Genomic DNA, 5,420 nt, shown 5'->3' with positions numbered 1-5,420 from the left:
ATAATTACGTATACATTGAACTTCCTGTAGCAACCTACAACTGCTCTGTAGAAACACACTGTGACGATTCTGTAAGAGTGATCAGTATCGATTTCAGATTAGCAAATTTAGTCAATGGCAAAAATTTTGCTTGCATTCCCGACAACAAGTTAACTATCATCGATGGTAACGTAACATTTGATTTCAACTGTTCAAACATTAATAAATTCAAAATACAGGAATTATATGTCAGCAAAACGAACTACATCTTCTTGACATACACTGGTGTAAATCCAGGCGGCGGATATCTTAGGCTTGGGTTACAAAGTAAATGTATTATTAAAGTAAAAAGGCTTGTAAATGTAAAGGAAGCAATGGCTAGTATGAAACCAGTTGTTCATTCACATTGTTCGTGATAATGATCAAGTAAATAAATAAACATATGTGTGTATTTATTTACTTGATCATTATATTAAATAACTAAACAGATGTGTTTGCAAGTACTCATTTTTGTAGTTATTAGTTTATATCCACAAACTGTTCACTGCATAGTTTTGGCAGTTTTCTACTATATATCTGAGACAAAATCTCGGAAACATATCCCCGCAAAATAACTTGATAAACAGTTCTCTGTAACTTATCTATGATCAACACAGACACATTAAATAAGATCACCGACCATCTTACATCTTTACAAATATATTTTCGTTTGATATATCAATATATTAATTCAGTTGTTTATTTTTTTATTTTTATGTAATTAATTATTAATCTGAGATTTCCTTCTCTTGTATAAGGAATTCAATCTACTTTTTGTCCATATTCAGTATATATATTCTATTTGAGACAGTTCATTTATTTCTATAGCTTCATCGAATGACAACATCCGTGTGGATTGTCAACCAGCCAAAAGATATTATGACTGTAGACCAGTAACCAAAGTAACAGCCAAACCTTCAATAGTAAGTGACAACCGCTACACAAATTATTTCTTAAAATAGTAATCCGTCTATCTCGACAATCAACATGGGGCTTTTTTCTCAAAGTTGATAACGAGTTCAAAATTCCTCTGTTCATTAAGGTATCATGTGACAATCGTTTGATGTCTTAATTGTTGCTTTAAAAATTATTTTCATTTCAAGGTGATAACATATCTACAGAACATCTGGCACGATTACTTAATAATTCTATCACGCACTTATGGTATGATATGTCCTGCGAATACTAGAAATAAAAATGTTTTAATAGAAATACTAGAAATAGATATTAATGTTTGGGGAAAAACGACAACAAAAAAGCAAAGTATGTCATACTATCATAGGATCATAATTATTATCACCGATTTTAAGGCTTTTCATGTTAAATATAATACCTCATACTGGCAATAGATTTTATTCTGTCTTGGTTATTTTTCTTTTACCATATCTTTTCTAAATGACCAGAGATAGCATTATTAATTAATATATTTACATAAATGGCTCAGGATTTTTTCCACATTCTTCTGTAGCCTCAAAAGACAATGTTTTATTATAACGATTTACCGCGATTCAACTACATGACGAACCTGTGGTTACTGAATTTAAATCACTTTTGAGTGTGTATCCATTGAGTCTCTATAAATCTAAAAGCATCAGTTAATCAGTGTAAACTCTTTGTGTGTATTTCTTTTTAACTATTATGTAACCTAGTCACTTACGTATTGTTACGTTTAGGAGTCATGCAGAAACTCGCAGTTTATTAAAGCATTTTTTTTAAATATTGCATGCTTATCTTTTGAACGATAAACTTCGATATCAGTCATATCAATTGAAAGAATCAGCGTCCACTTTGATGATGAAGATTGGCGATTTCCACCCATTGCCAACAAAACAACAAAATTATTCCACTTTATATTGACAGGTCATTTATAAAAACAACAAAGTAAAAGTGTTACTGAACACAGACGTTCGAAAAAAAAACTCATGAATATTAGAGGCTTAGTAAGGAAATCACGTATGAAAATGGAAAAAGGGTTTTTTATTAATCTTGAACAAAAAATAAACAAAGCCTAAAACAAACTACAGCTAAAACACAAAAGCAAACAAATTCCTCCAACAGCCGTCTCGTGAACAATCATTAGAACTCATTTGCGCATAATTAATCTGTACTTATTTATTTCTGTACGATAGGTACAAATTTAATTGCCATAACTGCATATGCTGTTGCTGTTGTTCCTGGATGCTTTGTTTTCATCTAAGTCTACAAAATTAAGAAACAAAGAGACAGGTTAGATATGCTTAATTTTACTTCTAAAATCGGTTTATGACAATACAACACAGTAAAAGAAGTATATGGGGGAATACTTCCTTAATATTGAATAGCCTTCCGATAAATACCCCTAAGCCGTACATAGACACATATTGATTAACTTATATCTATAAATCTGTTGAAATGAATTTGGTATGCTAAATGCTGAAATGTTGCATCATGTTCTCACTCTTGGCTTACCTACGCAGAAATATCCTCCGGATTAAAACAGCTTTCCTTTAGATAGCTTAGTTACCGAGTGGTCTATAGTGTTACAAATAGCGCAGATGCACTTTTGTGACATGCACATTGACGAATTTAAACTACATAAATATCATTGAAGAGGTCGGTATCTTGCGGATGTAGACAACATGATTCAGTAGAGTTTTGTTCTTACTCGCTACGTTGACGATTGACTTTTAGTATATTTTTAAATGCCCAATATAATATCATTTATTGTTTCCCAAATGCCTTTTTATTTTCCATTGAAATTCACAATGCCAACATGGAAAAAACTGCGGTTAAAAATAGCTCTTAATTTTGTGTGTTTAAATGTATCAATCAATTTCTTTCATTTTTAAGCCAATGTTTTGTTTATTGTGTTTCTTGCACACTAGAGGACGCTTACCCTACCGGAGCATTTGTTCCATGCTCCCAGTTTTTAGTGGAGTCCGATTTGCTCATTTACTTTTGTTACTGTGTATGTATTTGGTTATCTTCTTTGTTGTGTGCATCTGTTCATGTTTGGTCTTTGTCCATGGACTACACTCTTTTTTATTCCCGCTTGAATCTTGGTTCCCTTAATTACGCTTTGTATTTAATTAGCTTGTGAATAATTGAACCAAAATCCAAACTTACTCACTACTATACGATTTGAAGGAGTAATTAAGGAAACCAAGGAAACTTTCGTTCATAATTTGATAGTATTATGTTTTCCCGTTTTAATTATAAGTAAAATGAATTGACAAAAAAGTTATAGAAATAACATGTTTTAGATATGAATAAAAAACGTATCGAAGTACGTCTTCAAACTATAACTCTTAAATATTGAAAGTTCATTTTTTCATAATGGCAAACAATATATAAACAATTGTATCGTTGATTGGTGGAGGGGGAGCATTATATTTAAAGTAATATATAAAACAAAAACCGTACGAACTTTTTTTTAAATGAATTCGACTGTAAATTGCAATATTTCAAACAAAAGTTTATTTCTTTCCATTGTAGTTAAATCGATGTTATTTTATTTGAATTTAGTTTGTTTTTTTTTTTTTTTTTAATGGAAAATGCAGTCAGTAAATTGGAAATGGACCAGTATCTTACTGCAAAATATCATATACCTAGTCAGCCACGTGGAATTATCGTAGTGTAAATTTACTACAAAAATATATTCAAGCACAGGGAAATCAACCGATATCTTCCTAGCCAATGTCAAGACAAGGTTGAAGATGCTATCGATTTGGCTAGCATCCTCTATCATAAAAAAGTCGAAATTCTGTCGTCTTTTACAAACAAATCCATAGCGATTATAGACCCTCAATTCAAGATTATTATGAGAATACGGTGACATTAAACCTATGATTTTTCAACACTTTATACTTCAATTCCCCCTACTCCCGACTCAAAAATATTATACACCGTTGTTTCTAAAAATAGATAGGACATCTAAATACAAAATTTATAGTTCTTGGTAAAGATTTATCCTACTCTGTAAAAAAATAATTCCAAATCATCTTCCAAGTCGACAACATATTTGTTTAGAATGGTGGACGCGATTTTCAACAAAAGGTCGACATTAAAATTAGAACAAATTGTGCTCCTCTACTTGCTGACTTATTACTTCACTCTTATGATGCTGACTTTATAGCTGATCTGATCCGAAAGATAAAACATCGTTTAGCTAGATCCTTCAATCTTTGTTTCCGCAATATAAATGACGTTTTATCGTAAACAATCCTAATTTCTGGGATTTGATACATCACATCTACCCCAAAGAACTTGAGATAAAGGATAATACAGACACTGTGCAGTCAGCCTCATAACTTGACCTACACTTAGAGATCGATGGTAAATGAAAACTATTGACCAAACTTTACGACAAACATAAACAGGGTTATGTTGCTACAAGATTGAAGTCATCATTACAGAAGTTTCATGGTGGTCACCATGAACTCGTGGATCGTTACTTTTTTATGAGCAACTCGGCGGGTGTTTCTATAAAAGCAAAGGACGCTTACCCTGGCATTGCTCCTAGTCCTTATCCCCGGTTTTTAGTGGAGTCCGAGTTGTTCATTTACTTTTGTTACTTTGTATGTATTATATTAGTCAATCTAGGGTACAAAAGTTCTAGCGGTAATCAAAACAATGTAATCCAGGGACAAAGACCAGACATGGAAACAGATATACATAGCAAAGAACATTTAGTAACTAAAATAATACATACAAAGTAACAAAAGTAAATGCAAGCAACCAAAGGAGAACATTACCGAAATCTTACTGCAAAATACCCTATTCCTTGTTAGGCAAAGGGAACTGGTCCGACATCTTACAACAAAATCAAAAAAATTAAGTCAAATAAAGAAAACTAAGCCTACATCTTACTACAAATAACATATGTTGCTATATGATGCAACAACAAAAAATGCATCCAGTTATGTTCAACAAATTATGACCCACGAAATGACCTTTTAACCTTACTTTTGTTAAATAAACTCAATATTTGAACTACATTTTTGTCTATTAAATGTAGCAGCTTTATAACCATCAGTTTCTGTTTCCCTCAGAATTAAAAGTTAATTTTCTCATCAATTGTTAAAATTTTAACCACATAATTCATGTGAATAATTTCAATGAACATATAATTGCTTCATCAACAAAACTTTTGTTTACTAAAATCCTTTAGTTTGATATCAGAATGTCACAAAATAAAACATTTTGCAGATTTTTACAGAGTTATTATGTGTTGTGTACCCCCTTAAACGTCATAATATTTGAATCAAAACGCCCCAATTTTGTAGGATGGTATATAAAATATGCACCTTAGCATGCTTTCCTACAGTTTAAAATGTTTCTTATTTTCTGATTGTTATCTATTTCTACCCAAAATTCTAGTTTTTCACATCCAATTAGAATTATATTCAGTATCAAATTTATGA

The sequence above is a fragment of the Perna viridis genome, chromosome 6 (assembly GCF_037379345.1).
Source record: "Perna viridis isolate PV_CMFRI_1.1 ecotype Kerala chromosome 6, ASM3737934v1, whole genome shotgun sequence".
NCBI lineage: Eukaryota > Metazoa > Mollusca > Bivalvia > Mytilida > Mytilidae > Perna > Perna viridis.
This window is presented reverse-complemented; position numbering follows the sequence as displayed.